Source organism: Dipodomys spectabilis, unplaced genomic scaffold (genome assembly GCF_019054845.1).
Source record: "Dipodomys spectabilis isolate Male_0828 unplaced genomic scaffold, ASM1905484v1 ptg000001l, whole genome shotgun sequence".
Taxonomy (NCBI): Eukaryota; Metazoa; Chordata; class Mammalia; order Rodentia; family Heteromyidae; genus Dipodomys; species Dipodomys spectabilis.
In genome coordinates, this window is record NW_024870678.1 from 4919555 (window position 1) to 4936066 (window position 16512).

The 16512-nt window shown below is 41.2% G+C and overlaps 1 long non-coding RNA gene across 1 annotated transcript in view; it reads left to right on the top strand.

The window, feature by feature from the left end:
- LOC122123256 overlaps positions 1-16512 on the top strand; it is a 66495-nt gene that overhangs the window by 26884 nt on the left and 23099 nt on the right. The window lies entirely within an intron of this gene.

Below are 16512 nucleotides of genomic sequence, written 5' to 3' on the forward strand. Positions count from 1 at the left end.
AAGTATGGCATATTTGAGGTGAAGAACAAGGAAGTATTGATAGAGTGAAGTAAGCCATAGGAAAGCTGAAGAAAACTAAGAGTCATGGGACACAAAGTAGGGCCTTATTGTAAGGGCTATAGCCCTTTTGGCTTGTTTTCTTTTTGAGACATTTCTTCTCTGTGTAGCTAAGGCTGGCCTTGAGCTTTCTATTTAGCCCAAATTGGTCTTGAACTCATATTTCTCCTGCCTCCACCTCCCAAGTGCTGTGATTACAGACATGGACCACCACACTCTGCTACCATTGTGTGAGTGAGTGTGTACGTGCCAATCCATGGTCTAGGCATTGTCCCTGAGGTTTTTTGCTCCTCCATGTCTGGTTTTTTGATGGTTAATTGGAGATCAGAGTCTAATGGACTTTCCTGCCTCAATAGCTTTTAATCATGATCTTCAGACCTCAGCCTCCCAAATAGCTAGAATTACAGGCAAGAGCCACCAGCACCTGGCTGCTACCCTTTTTTTTTAAAGTTATACAGTTTATTAGTGTTAAATATGTTTTCATTGTTCTGCAACAGATCTCCATAACTTTTTCCTTTTGTGTTAGTTTTCAATGAGCTACAACTATAAAGCTTTTATATTTAATTACATATTTGTATGTATTTAAGGAAAAACATAATGAAAGTTATTTAAGTCAATATGGGAGGGAACTTTGTTCCTGAAACAAAATAAAAGAGCTTTGAGATAGCTTTGAGATATACTAATCATATGTTTGCTCAACTAGTGCTCTTGGCATTTCTCATAGTTAGCTTATCTAGCAGCTTGTGTCCAATATAACAGTGAGACCTCATTTCTGTGAATCTTCCATGGTCTGTCTCAGAGCAATCACAGCATCTGGAAACAGCCTTTTTTTTTTTTTTTGGTCAGTTGTGGGGCCTGAACTCTGGGCCAGGGTACTGTCCATCAGAGTTTCAGCTCAAGGCTAGCGCTCTACCACTTGAGCCACAGCAGCACTTCTGGCTTTTTCTGCTTATGTGGTGCTGAAGAATTGAACCCAGGGCCTCATGCATGCAAGTTAAGCACTCTACCACTGAGCTACCTTCCCAGCCCCTGGAGGCAGCCTTCTTAATATTTTGTTAAGGAGCAGGGCTCTAGGCAGCAATGGCTAGAATGATTAAAAGTATACATATAAAAATTTTGCAATAATACCTGACTTTAGAGATTGATAATCGGGCATCAAAAATAAGATTGGAGAAGTTGAGCAATGGTGGCTCATGTCATGTCTGTAGTCCTAGCTATTCAGGAGCTGAGGTCTGAAGATCACAGTTTGAAGCCATCTGGGTCTAGAACTGGAATGTCCATGAGCCTCTTATCTCCAATTGGCCACCAAAAAACCAGAAGTGGAGGTGCAGCTCAAGTGGTAGAATGCTATCCGTGAGCAAAAAGCTCAGAGACTGCACCCAGGCCTGGATTTGAAAGTATTCCGAAAAGTAACTTGAAACCCAGTATTGTGTTTGCATTATACCTATTGTTATAAAAGGAAATTTTGTATTCAAGTTGGAAACCCTGTAATGTTCTCCTCTGGTATGCTATTCCAAGAAATAAAAGGACAGGAAAGAAATATTGCTCCATTTTTGAATGTTTACTATATGCCAGGTACTATAGAAACTTTCTAGCCTTCCTCTTCCTTTATTCTGATGACCTCTCTGGGGTGGGTTCGATTGTCCTAATTTTATTGGCTGAGACTTTTAGAATAAAGTAACTTGTTTAAGATCACATACCTTATAAGTTGAATCTGTAATTCAAACCCAGGTATGCCTGATTAAAAGCTACACCAGCTGGGCACTGGTGGCTCACACCTGTAATTCTAGCTACGCAGAAGGTGGAGATATGAGGATCATGGTTCAAAGGTGGCCTGAACAGGAAAGTCTGTGAGATTCTTATCTCCAATAAACTGCTCAGAAAAAGCTAGAAGAGGCATTGTGGCTCAAGTAGTAGAATGGTAACCTTGAGCACAAAGAGGCTCAGGGACAACACCCAGGCCCTGAGTCCAAGCTGCAGGACTTGGGGAGGGGTGGGGGGAAAAGCTGTATCATATGAGTGAGAAAAAAATAATCCATCACAGTCTTAGCTTGGTCAGTGTTTTCTGTTCCAAATTTTGTTTGAGGAACTTGAACAATGCCAATGTTCATTCAGAGATTTTCTTTGCCTGCACCAACAAATTATCATTTTCTGCTTTCTTGCCCTGTTGTTTGAATGTTTAACTGGCAGGCTCAACTTCAGACATTTCCCACATCATACTAAGCTCAGTGCAAAAATCCATTTGCTCTGTCCCACCTGATCCCAGCACTAGCCAACCTTGTGCCTTTCCAGCTGTGAAGGTTGTGATGTAAGAGCACATCTTCACCTTCCTGCCTGCTACATTGTTACCTGGCTCTTCTCCAGTCATGGATCTAGGATGCTCTTTAGAGAGGTGTAATAGATACCCTGTAGGCTGCATTGTCATTTATTGGTTTAATATGCACATTCTGCAGTGCTTTTACATACTTGCTCATTTCTTAAATTCTGTCTCTTAATCCTCTGATCTCATTTACATGGTGATTTATAGGAACTTTGAATATAATAATCTGAAAGGTACATATGAGGAAAGGTACATATGAGAATGAGATGTGAGTGGATCTTCTGTTTATTAGGAAAAATCTGTAGTCACCTGCTGTTTTTGAAGATCTGACCTTAAAATTGATATCAATTTTTGGTCTCAGTGAGGTGCAGAGAAAAGATACCAGCTATCTCATTGCTATAAAACAATGGCCATTTCCTATGCTGATGTCATATCTCCCCAGTTAGATTTTAAATAATTGTAGAGCAAGCATGTGTCATTTCTTTATGCCATTTATAGTTCTTTGTACATAGTAGGCAGTTATGAGTTGAAGATCTAGTACTTATCTGTTCATTGCAGTGGGTACTGCTGATTTCTCTTATGGATGTCAATATCATTAGAAATTGTATCATCATAGAGCCAGACCTCCCATGTTCACACTGCATTGTGCAGCAGTTCTGCTTCACGTATCCTTTCAAAGAATAAGGATATTATATATAATACGCATATATATGTATATATTCAAAGACTGCGTTTAGAATACTGAATTTTTTATTTATTTATTTTTTTTGGTCATGGGGCTTGAACTCGGCTTAGGCGCTGTCCCTGCGCTCTTCAGCTCAAAGCGAGTGCTCTACCGTTTGAGCCACAGCAGCACTTCTGTTTTTCTAGTGGTTTATTGGAGATAAGAGTCTCATGGACTAGGATTACAGCTAGGATTACAGGCATGAACCACCGGTGCCCGGCAGAATCTTGAATTTTGAGAACCTGAACATGGGAAGGCCTTGACCATGTACTTTGGAATGCCACCCTCCCTGCTCACTTCATAGCATCTCCCAAAGTGCTCACGTGGAGTTAGAAGGGGATTAGGCAATCACTAGACATGATATGAAGTGCCCTAAATACTCCTCTGCTGAATGTATTCTGGTGCCTGGAAACTGTCAATCTTGGGCTTTTCCTTTGGATTGAGACCTTGACAATGTTCTCTATGGCCAGCTGAGTCTTACCTGGCTTGGGGTATTGGGATGGGGCTTGTTATCCATTCAATGATTTCACATTGGGGAGCTTTTATACATGAGATACACCATGACCTTCTGGAAACAGAGAAAACAAATAAAACCTTTTCCAGATGACTGAGACATTACTTTTAAGACCAGTCAGTTGTTTTGAGAGCTGTGATATTATTGGAAACTTCTGAGATTTGTTTATTGTTACAGTATGTAACTGAAGTTATGGCTATTTTGGTTTGACCTGAGTGAAAATCAGACAAGATTACTTTTGCAAATATTCCATGGGTACTTACTTTAAAAGTTGAATATTTAATGGTTTGTTTTCTGCTTCAAAATATTTTCATCACCAAACAATCTGCCTTTTCCATTGGGATTCAGTCTCTAACTTTCTTTCATGCTCTTGTCCTCAATTTGTAACTTTTAAATGAGTAACAGACTCCTGTAATTGTAGGATCTGTGTATAAAGCAAGTGTGAATGTGAGCTGATGGGTATGTTAAAATAAGAGCAAGAATAAAGTTTAGCACCTAAATCTGGTACCATTTTGTTTGAGAGGATTAGTACATAAAACTCTTTTTTTTACCGTGGATATCTTAACTCTTCATTAGTTCTTCAGGTAGCCACTTTTTTTTCTTTTACCAGGGTCAAAGGTCAAGGTATGTGTGATAGGGAGGATATGGCTAGAGGGGGGTGAGGTGCGAGGGTTGAGAACGCTGAGCATCTTGTTAGAAGATAGCACGCACCCAGACAGAAGGAGGGAGGGGTCAGAGCTGCTGATCATCAACTGCTGCTTGACAGTTTTGCCTTGAGCTGGCTGGCTCCAGCTGCCCAAGCTGTTTTGTCACAATGTATTTAGAAACTGTTGTCTAGGAGCTTGTTGAGAATGAGCACCTGGTTTGAAAGGCAATTTGAAGCTAGAGTGCCAAAAGTTTCTTTATAGTCATATATGAGAGCAATGAGATCTGCTGGTTTTACTTGATCATGTTTTAGGCCCTGTAAAAATTCAAAAAAACTTCTTTTTCTTTTTTAGTTTGGGAGGATTTCATTCAAAAAAAGATCTCCACATTTCATGTACATTTCTGACATGAGAATCTACTACCCAGGACCCATTTGGGAGGAACTTCAAGGAAACAGAAGTTCTCTTAAGTTTCTGAGTACCTGGACTTTGTAGATAACAAGGTAGAAAAAGTCAGGTAACCCTGCACTCAGGTAACCCTTGGGCCATATTCTAAATAATACAAATGTTAAAAATTGGTCAGGGCCCTGATTCACCTACACACATCTCTCCTTCCCTCAGAAAAACATAGCCTTGACCACTGCCAGTGTGAAAGTCGACCTTCACTGCCATGCCTTGATGAACACAAGAACAAGCATCTTTCTGTGCAGGGCATTGCCTAGAAGGTGACAAAGGTGGCAGTCAGGTACCAGCAGCCCAGCTGCCACTCAGTGATGAGTCTGACAGCCAAGCCTAATGCCAGCCTTTTTCCAAAAAGCAGCCCTTTTGAAAACACTGATTACATTTCCCTCACTAGAGCCTGGGAATGATTGAGCAACAGCCAACTTCTCTGGGTAACAAAGAGGAGGAGAAAGTAATCCAAACACAGGTTTTATTATAAAAACCAGGGAGCGAGAGAAGTATGTTTATTCTGTTAGATAACACACCTGCTCAGTGCCCGGGAGGCTCATTTCCATCAGTTGCCATGGCAAACTCGTTATACTTCAAGGCCATGTGGCTTTGTTTCCTTCTGAGATCTGGTCCTTGTCCTACCTTTCCTAACAACGCCAATACAATGACATGGAGGCCTGCGACAGGATAATTGATTTCTTCTTCTCTCTATCAGTGGTTCACATTTGTTCAGCACAGGACTGAGTCTGCCTTCTCCTTTGAACTCCTTGCTAACCATGCAGGCATGCTTCAGAGCGCCATCCTCATTAACATTCCAGGTCCCTTTTCCCTGTCAGCAATAAACAAGCCGGCATCAATAGCCTCCATCCTTCCAGTTTTACAAATGAGTGGCTTAGTTCCATGTTTTGCTGCCGATCCAGGTACCCAGGCGTACAACTCAGGGCCAAAAAGCACACAGGAGGAACTAAAAATAGAACAGCAGTTTTGGACGCATACCAGAGCAGCTACTTCATCTCAACTTGCTTTGCACACTAAGCCTAATGGGATCCATCAGGCAGGTGTCCTCTCGAGTTTGCTTTCTCCCTCCTTCCTTTCTCCCCAGCTGCCTTCTACAGGCAGTGCCTTCCCAGTGAAGGGAGCAGAGGGAGGTCAAGCATGAGACAAGAAATGTGTGCCCTTATGGTTTTAGTTTACAAGCCCTGGGAGAGCTGGGGGCTGTAATTACTTTTTCATATAAGACTTTCTAGAAACAAGCAAGCAGGCCCCTACTGTATCCTCCACTTTTGCCCAGGTACACTTTGAACCAAAGTCATTGTGTTTTAGCAAAGGCTTAAATAGCACTTCCTAATCATCTGAATAAACATAACCTACACCCATGGTCCTGGGCTCCCTGAAAAGCTCATCAGAAAATTCAACTTCTGACTGACTCTTATAGGTCCCACCTGCTTATCTTGAGGCTAAGAACTTAAGAGCAAAGCTAGTCATAGATGATGGGGACTGCGGCTCCTATAGAATAGGCTGAAAGCCACCCACTTCCCACTAACTATACTGTGATTCTAATTGAAAACATTTTCCAGTAGAAATGGGAACAAGTCAGTATGACGTTAGGAACGTGTTACTCTGCTTGGACATATGGCCTCTAAGAAAGCCAACTGACTGCCTGAACGAGGTTGTTTTGTGCTATTGATAGGCCTTCTGATAAAGGGTATCCTGCCTGGTGCCTCACCCCACCCAAAAGAGAGTTAGCATGATCTGTACATTTCCCATTTCTCCAGCTGAATACTAATGCACATGTTGTAAAAGGCTTCTTACTGTTCCAACAAGTGCCACCTTTGTAGTCAGAAATGGGAGAGAAAGATGAATATCATAGCATTTAAAACTAAAAAAAAAAAATCCTTTTCACTGTTGATGTGTTTGAAATTGGCCAGATAAAACTAAAAGAAATTGATCTAAGTTGTACTAGATTTTATCTGTAAGTTTCAGGAAAGCATCAGGATCTTTTAAGGAGTGCCTTGGTTTCACATAATACCAGTACAAAATAAATAGGCCAAACCAATTCAAGAAAAGCCATACTCCATATAATCACAGTAATAATTAATTCCCAGAAGAACTGTTCACAGAACAAGTTTGCAACATGATCATTTAATCCTCCAGCCACCAGAGGACAAGGTACATCTTCCCTTAGGCCTCCCACATTTACCAGGCTCCATTTACCTCAGAGAGATATTGGGTCATTTATGGAGCAAAGCTCCCATCAAAACTCAGAAAGCTTTTTAGGCTCACTAGTCAATATCTGCAATCTGGGAAGATTACCCAGATTCTGGCCCTGGAGCAACCTTTGATAAACCATGTTTTTCTGGGCTCTGCATAATACAACACTGTGTCATTTCTAGGGTTGCTTCCAGACTGGAAGTTCCATCACAGATATAAATCTTCTAAGAGTTTGTTTTGGTACTTTCTTTCTTCCTTCTTATTTCTGTTGTTGTTTAGTTAGTGTTCTTATAAAAATTGTTTTGAAAAAGAGTTCATCAATCTCTGGGATGACAGGCCTTTTTTTCTTTGTGGGATTTTTTCCCCCTCTACATTGCAACAGCGTTTTCTTTTCATTTACTACTAGGATGTGGGTCCCACTGATTCTTCTTGATTAATTAAGAAGAAGCAGAAAGTCAGTGAGTTTTAAGCAACTCTCTCTGGCTCATTTCCCAGTGGTCACAGGATTTGCAATCCATTTGGCAAAGGTGATGGTGACAATGGAATGTTTGGCAAAGTGGATAGGATGGTTGACCAAGTAGCTGGGGTTAAAGAAAAATGTTTTTGGGTTGGGCATGATGGTGCATGCCTATAATCCCAGCACTAGGGAGGCTGAGACAGGAGGATCAAATTATTCAAGGCCAACTTGGGCTATACAGTGAAACCTGTCTCAAAAATAGAAAAAAAGAAGAGAGGGAGAAAATGCTCTTGGAAAGACATCATAAAACAAGGATGGAATGTTCCAGATAGAGAGCTTTCACCCCTTGCTGAGATGACTCTGAGAGAAACTCAGTTTTTAAAGAGATTTATTTAATAAGAAACAAAATGGGAGAGTTCTCAAGATGGCGACGGGGCAGTAGGGAAACGCCACAGCTCTCTCCAACCAAAAAGAGAGTTCGAGTTCCAACCTTTAATCTCCCCAAGAGACCGACAACAACAAAAAGACGAACACTCAGAGAAAAACCAGAGGTGGAAAATAACAAAAAAAGAAAGAGAGGAAAAGAAGAATTTCAGAACAGAGAAGAGCGAAGACCCCTCCCCCAACCTTTACTGGCCGCGCGGCAGTGCGCCAAGCCGCCGGCCAGCCGGCCCGGCGGGGGCTGCCGGAGCCACAGAGACACAGGGGGCTGCTTGCAGATCACCAGGTACCGGATTGCAGAACAGCGGATCGCCAGGAACAGAGAAACCTACCAGCCGGGAGTCTTCAGGAGGATCCCACCCCACCCATCACTCTCCACCGGAGCAGAGAGGCTCCATCCCGCCAAAGCCGCCCGGCACCAGCAGCGCCACAAAGGGACCTGACGCGATCGCAACGACCCGGCGGGGGGCCGCCCAACCCAGCCCGCAACCACCCCAACTGAACTCGGACTGCAACAACAACTGACGGACTGCAACAACAACTGACGACCTACAGGGTGAGTACCCATCAGGGGACAGGGAATCCATCAAGGGAGACCAGAGCTGGAGGGAATCCCCAGACCCTGACCTAGACTCCCTACCCCCCCAACACCCGGACCACAGGACCCACTAAAACTGGGAACTGTTCGAGAGCCCCACCAGCCGGTGGAGCACACTCTGCTGGCCAGGCCAGAGCAAGAGCGCCCCGGGAAGGGAGCTTAAATGCTCAAGCCAGGAACAGTGCCCCTGGGTCAAGACTACCAACAGTAGAAGAAATTTGAACTGTGTCCTCCAGGCTGCATAACCAAGGTGGTATACACATTAGCACAGGCCTAACGAGCGCGCTCCAGGCTGGGGCCGGAACCAGGCCAGGGGACCGGCGCCTGAACAAAGCAAAAAGGGTCAGAAGTGGGGCTGTGGCTCAAATGGTAGGGTGCCAGCCCTGAGCTGAAGAGCTGAGGGACAGCACCCAAACCTAGAGTTCAAGCCCACAACCAGCCCAAAACAAACAAAAACACATCAGGAGCCCATAGCAGACTCCAGTATTTGGGAGAGTGCATCCAGAGCATCTGATCTTCCCAAGAGCACCCGCAGGAGCAAACACAAGCAGTCTAGGCTGCTCAACCCTTCCAAAGGCGGGAATTGCTACAGCAGAGAGCTGAGAATCCTAAGTGAATAGCAGCTGGAAATAGGCTCCCAACAGAATCCAGATCAGACACAGACTCTCTCTACCAATAGAGAATCAGCAACCAAGCAAAGACAGACACACCAAAACAAGATTGAAGAGCAGTCTCCTGAACCCCCATGCGAAAATCACAGAGAAAAATCACAAGGTTTACCACTACCCAGGACAGCAAGCTCACCTCAAAAGCCAGCAGCCACGCAGGGGAGAGCCCCAGTGGGAGCAAAGCAGGAATGGAAGACAAAAACTACATCCAAGGGTTGCTGGAGGCAATGACTCAAGAAATAAAGCGAGAAATGGATCAGAAATTGAAAGAGCACAAGGATGAACTATCAAAAGATATACAGGATATCAAACAAAAATTGGATGCAAAAATAGAAGCTGCACAAACCTCAGTAAGAAGTGAGATAAACGCCAAATTAGAGGTAATGCATACTGATATCACCTCATTGAGAGGTGAGATCAGTACTCTGAGAACCAACATTGAATCCATAAAGGGATCCATTTCCACCATGCAAACCACAATAGAAGCCACGGTCAACAGAGTGAATGAAATGGAAGGTAGAGTGTCAGATACAGAAGACAGAATACACCAACTGGACCAAAAAGTGACAGATATGGAAAAATCACTCAAATTAAATCAAAGGGAAATTCAAGAGCAAGCAGATAATGCTAAAAAATTTAACCTTCGCATAATCGGAGTGGACGAAGGTGAGGAATTCCAGAGCAAGGGAATGCAACACCTATTCAACAAGATAGTCAATGAAAATTTTCCCCACCTCAAAAACGACCATCTTAACTACATCACAAAAGCTTATCGAACACCCAACAAGCAAGATCCCAGGAGAAACACTTCTAGGCACATAATAGTAACAATGATGGATCTGAATAATAAGGAAACAATCCTGCATGCAGCAAAAATGAAGAAGGAGCTACACTACAACGGGAAAAAAATTAGAATCACTGCAGATCTCTCCACACAAACAATGAATGCAAGAAAAGCCTGGGAAAGCACCATACGAGCCCTGAGAGCCAATAACTGCCAACCCAGACTGATATACCCGGCAAAGCTAGCATTCACATTCGATGGAGAACTGAAAACTTTTAATAGCAAAGAAAAACTAAATGAATACATAAACATTAAGCCAGCATTACAAAGAATTCTAAGAGGGGGGACACAACCTGAAGAAAGCAACCAGGAACTGGGACCTGCCCCAAACAGGCATTACTCAAAGTCTAACTGAGCAAGCACAGGAGGAAAGGAAAGAAGAAAAACTTAGGAAAACGGAATGGCAGGGACAACAATGCATCTCTCTATACTTTCTCTTAATATAAATGGGCTGAATTCGCCAATTAAAAGAAAACGAACTGAGGACTGGATCAGAAAACAAGACCCATCCATCTGTTGCCTTCAGGAGACCCACCTCTCAGCCAAACATACAAACAAACTCAGAGTGAAGGGGTGGAAAAGGATCTACCAATCAAATTCCCCCAATAAGAAAGCAGGTGTAGCTATCCTGATATCTGACAAAATAAACTTTTCATTAAAATCAGTACAGAAAGACAAGGACGGACATTACATATTAATAAAGGGAACAATCCAAGAGGAGGATATAACCATCATCAACTTATATGCCCCAAATATCGGTGCACCCAGATATGTTAAACAAATGCTCTCAAACTTACAGAATAAAATAGATCCCAATACGATAATACTAGGAGACTTTAACACGCCACTCTCACCAAAGGACAGGTCTACCAACCAGAGGATTGGCAAAGAAGCTACCGAATTAAGTGAGGCCATACTTCAAGCGGAATTAACTGACATCTACCGAGTATTTCACCCTAAAACAACACAGTACACATTCTTCTCAGCAGCTCATGGAACTTTCTCCAAAATAGACCATATCATAGTTCATTCAAGGAACTTAAGCAAATACAAAGGGATCGACATAATCCCCTGTATCCTATCTGACCACAGTGGAATCAAGCTAGCTCTCAATAACAAAGCATACCGCAGAAATTTCTCTAATACATGGAAATTGAACAGCACACTCCTTAACAAGGCCTGGGTAACAGAAGAGATCAGAGAAGAAATAAAGCATTTCCTAGAACTCAATGAAAATGAAAACACCTCACAAAGAAACTTGTGGGACACAGCAAAAGCAGTCCTGAGGGGCAAATTTATTGCCCTCAGTGCCCACATCAAGAGAATGGAGACAGACCAAGTAAATAATCTCATGTTGCAACTAAAACAGCTAGAAAAACAAGAAAAAATGGGACCTAAAGCTACTAGACGAAGCCAGATAACCAAATTGAGAGCAGAGATTAACCAATTAGAAAATCAGAAAACCATAACCAAAATAAACCAAACAAAAAGCTGGTTCTTTGAAAAAATAAACAAAATTGATGGCCCGTTGGCAAGATTAATTAAAAAAAGAAGAGAGGAAACCCATATTAATAGGATTAGGGATGCCACGGGAAACATCACAACACGTACCCAAGATATCCAAACAATTCTAACAGACTACTTTCAAAAGCTATACTCTCTAAAGGAAGAAAATCTGGCGGAAATGGATGCATTTTTAGAGAAATACAAGTTACCCAAACTGAGCAAAGAAGAAGTTAACCAATTAAATAAGCCAATATCCTATAATGAGATACAGGAAGCTATCAAAAGTCTTCCAACAAAAAAAAGCCCAGGACCAGATGGATTCACAGCAGAATTCTATAAGACCTTTAAAGAAGAACTAATACCCATACTCCTCAAGCTCTTCAGAGAAACAGAGAAGGAGGGAGCTATCCCAAACTCATTCTACGAAGCCAATATCACACTCATCCCCAAACCAGGCAAAGACCCAACCAAAAAGGAGAATTACAGGCCAATCTCCTTGATGAACACAGATGCAAAGATCCTTAACAAGATTCTAGCTAACAGAATCCAGAAACACATAAAAAAAATAATACACTATGATCAGGTAGGCTTCATCCCAGAGACACAGGGATGGTTTAACATACGTAAGTCAATAAATGTAATCCAGCATATCAACAGAGCCAAGGTCAAGAATCACATGATTATCGCCACAGATGCAGAAAAGGCCTTTGATAAAATTCAACATTCATTCATGCTAAAAGCTCTGGAGAAAATAGGAATAGAAGGAACATTTCTAAAAACAATAAAAGCCATTTATGACAGACCAATAGCCAATATTATACTTAATGGGGAAAAGCTACAACCAATCCTCCTAAAAACAGGAACAAGGCAAGGATGTCCACTGTCTCCACTCCTCTTCAACATAGTCCTAGAACCCTTAGCCAGGGCAATAAGGCAAGAAAAAGACATTAAAGGGATCCGCATAGGGAAAGAAGAAGTGAAACTATCCCTTTTTGCAGACGACATGATACTATACCTCCACGATCCCAAAAACTCCATCCCCAAACTTTTAGAAATCATAAGTCACTTCGGCAAAATAGCAGGATACAAAATAAACCCACAAAAATCAGTTGCCTTCCTATACACTGATAACGCACAGGAAGAGAGGGAAATAAAGGGAGCAACCCCATTCACAATAACCTCCCAAAAAATAAAATATTTAGGAATTAACCTAACCAAAGATGTAAAAGAACTATTTAATGAGAACTATAAAAAGTTAAAGAAAGAAATTGCAGAAGACACTAGGAAATGGAAAGACCTCCCATGCTCCTGGATAGGCCGACTTAATATAGTAAAGATGGTGATACTTCCAAAATTAATATACAAATTCAATGCAATTCCTATTAAAATCCCAATGACGTACATCACTGAAATACAGAAAACAGTCCAAAAATTTATATGGAACAACAAAAGACCTAGAATAGCCAAAACAATTCTAGGGGATAAAGACAATATGGGAGGGCTATCCATGCCGAACTTCAAACTCTACTACAGAGCTATAATCACAAAGACAGCATGGTACTGGCACAAAAACAGACCCGAAGACCAATGGAACAGAATAGAAGATCCAGATATAAATCCACAGGCCTACAGCCAGCTGATATTCGACAAAGGAGCCAAAGACATACAATGGAAGAAACACAGCCTCTTCAACCGCTGGTGCTGGGAAAACTGGGCAGCCACATGCAGAAAACTAAAAGTGGACCCCAGCCTATCACCATGCACCAACATCAACTCAAAATGGATTAAAGACCTTAACATTAAACCTGAATCTCTGAAACTACTGCAGGACAGAGTAGGAGAGACACTTGAACTAATAGGCACAGGAAGGAACTTCCTGAACAGAGTCCCAGGGTCACAACAAGTTGGAGAGAGACTCGACAAATGGGACTACCTTAAAATAAAAAGCTTCTGCACAGCTAAATCTATCGCAACTAAGCTAGAAAGACAACCAACTAATTGGGAAAAAATATTTACCAGCAATATATCAGACAAGGGGTTAACATCCTGTATATACAGGGAACTCAAGAAACTAATCCCTCCCAAACCTAACAAACCAATTACTAAATGGGCAAGGGAACTAAAGAGGGACTTCTCAAATGAAGAAATAAAAATGGCAAAGAAACACATGAGGAAATGTTCATCATCCCTGGTGGTGAAGGAAATGCAAATAAAGACAACCCTGAGATACCACCTTACCCCAGTCAGAATGTCCCACATCCACAAATCAGCCAACGACAAATGCTGGAGGGGATGTGGAGAAAGAGGAACCCTATTACACTGCTGGTGGGAATGTACACTTATACAACCACTTTGGAAAGCAGTCTGGAGGGTCCTTAGAAAGCTAAAGATTGACCTCCCTTACGACCCATTCATACCACTTCTAGGCATCTACCCTGAACAACAGGAACCAATATACAAGGACACGTGCACCTCCATGTTTATTGCAGCACTGTTCGCAATAGCTAGGATATGGAAACAACCTAGGTGCCCCACCACAGATGAATGGATCCAAAAATTGTGGTATCTATACACAATGGAATATTATGCAGCCATTAGAAATGACAAAATAATGGCATTTGCAGGGAAATGGATGGAGCTAGAAGGAATCATGTTGAGCGAGGTAAGCCAAGAACGAAGAGACAAACGGTACATGGTCTCCCTCATAAGTGGATGCTAAATCCAAAAGGTTAGTGATACGACAAAACTAACAGGACTTAAGAAACAAAGAACTCCCGCTCATCTGGTTGAACCACTACTAAATATCCTCATGCTGCTGATCACAAATATGGTATATAACATGTGAACACTGTTATATATTACAGACTGTGGTAGACAATTTGCTCCAGGGAAGTTAGAATGAACTTGTGACTTTGAAATTATGTAATCATTTAATCACAATCAAAAAAAAAAAAAAAAAAAAAAAAAAAGAACCTCGGGGAAGGGAGGGAGGGAGGGGATGGTAGGGGGAAAACAATGGAGGGGGTAACAATGTTCAAGAGGAAGTGTACTCATAACCTCACTCATGTAACTGTGACCCTCTGTATAGTAGCTTTACAATAAAAATAAAAAAAAAAAAAAAAAAAAAAAAAGAAACAAAATGGCACAAACAGCATTTTTTTCTGAGTGCTATGCTGAGAAATAGGATAATATTTTGAATATAGCCATGTATGGAGATGTCTTTGAAAAACAGAAGTTAAACCAGACAAGCAAGTATTTCTAAACTAACTACTAAAATTAAAAAAATTACATTTAAAACTTGAAATCAGCAACTAAATATTAAATAAGAATCTAAACTTTGCATTCCTCATACCCAGCCCCAGAAATAAGTTCAAGTATAGTAAAGCCTAAGGGTGAAAATACAAAGTCATTTTTTACTGTCAGTCCTCCTTCACTTCATCCCCAAAATATCTACAGCTGAATACATGAGGGCCAGGATAATGTCTAAATAAACCAAGTGTTAATCTGTCAGTGCTCTAAAATAGTTGTTAAAAATCTCTTTGATGTTGGTGGTCATCAGGTTTCCTTGAAACTTCAGGGAACAAACTGTCATCAGTTAGTCAGGTGGCTCTATGTGTGTGTGTGTGTGTGTGTGTGTGTGTGTGTGTGTGTGTGTGTGTGTGTGTGTGTGTGTGTGTGTGTCTGTGTGTGTGTGTGTGTGTGTGTGTGTTTTGTTTTTGCTTCCAGTGACACCACCTGTAGGACTGTAATGACATTTTGTGGAACACTAGGCACCTGGGATAGGAAGAGTAGAAAGAACTAGTGGATGGTAGTTTAGGACCAGTCTCTAAAGGGGGTAGTAAGAACATCACATTGCAAACTAGAAACAGTTAAGAATAATAATTGCTGATGTCATCTTATTTCTATAATTGGATAGAATCCTTAGTAATGTTGTCAATGCAGTCCAAAACAAAAAATTAAAACAAGATAAAGAAGACCTGAAATTTGTGTTAGGGATATTTTCTGTGAATTTTGAGTTGACCAAACTAGATTATGAATTCTATCACAGCTTGACTGCTACAGAAATAAAGGTTCTTTTCATAAAATCTTACAAATGAATACTTAGGTTATGCTACTTTTTGTTTTCTTTTATTTATTTATTCATTCATTCACTTATACCACACAGGGATTTGAACTCAGGATTTCACACTTGCTAGGAAGGTACGTTACCACATGAGCTAGGTTCCCAACCCATCTTCCCCATTTATTTGTTTGTCAGTCGTAGTGCTTAAACTCTGGGTCTGGGCACTGTCCCTCAGCTCTTCAGCTCAAGGCTAATGCTCTATCACTTGAGCCACAGTGCCAATTCTAGTTTTCTGAGTGGTTTATTGGATATAAGAGTCTCACAGACTTTTCCTGCCCAGGCTGGCTTTAATCCATGATCCTCAGATCTCAGCCTCCCGAGAAGCTAGGATTACAGGTGTGAGACACTGGTACCCAGCTAATCTTTCCCTTTTATAGAAATCAGATATTTACTAAGTGGATGTCTACATTATAAAGTGAATGGAACTAGTATTCTTTGTAATTCATTAGCAATTTTTCTTATTTATACTTGAAAAATATGTGTCCTTTCCTGTGATGGCACAAGGGTTGAGCTATCTGTAGCAAAGCTGAGACTTGCTTAAGAAGCTAGGTAGATGAACAAGAGGAAGCAGTAGCTCTTATCTACATAAAGTCCTCATATTGATCTATTCTCATGAGCTACAAAGCTATCTACCTCGCTTTACAATTTGTTTATATTTTTATATACATGTATACATATTTTAGATGTGGAAATCAGATGTGCCAAATTTTTATTAGCTTACGGGTATTATTGGGGTTTTTTTTTGTTTTTGTTTTTTTGCTTATGTGGTGCTGAGGAATTGAACCCAGGGCCCCATGCATGCAAGGCAAGCGCTCTACCACTGAGCCACCTTCCCAGCTCTCTTATGGGTATTATTAAAGATACTTTAAAGGAGAAAGAAAATGTCTCTCAAGAAAATATAGTCATTAAATATATAATTTATGTTTTATGCATTACTAAAAAAGAAACTTTAAAA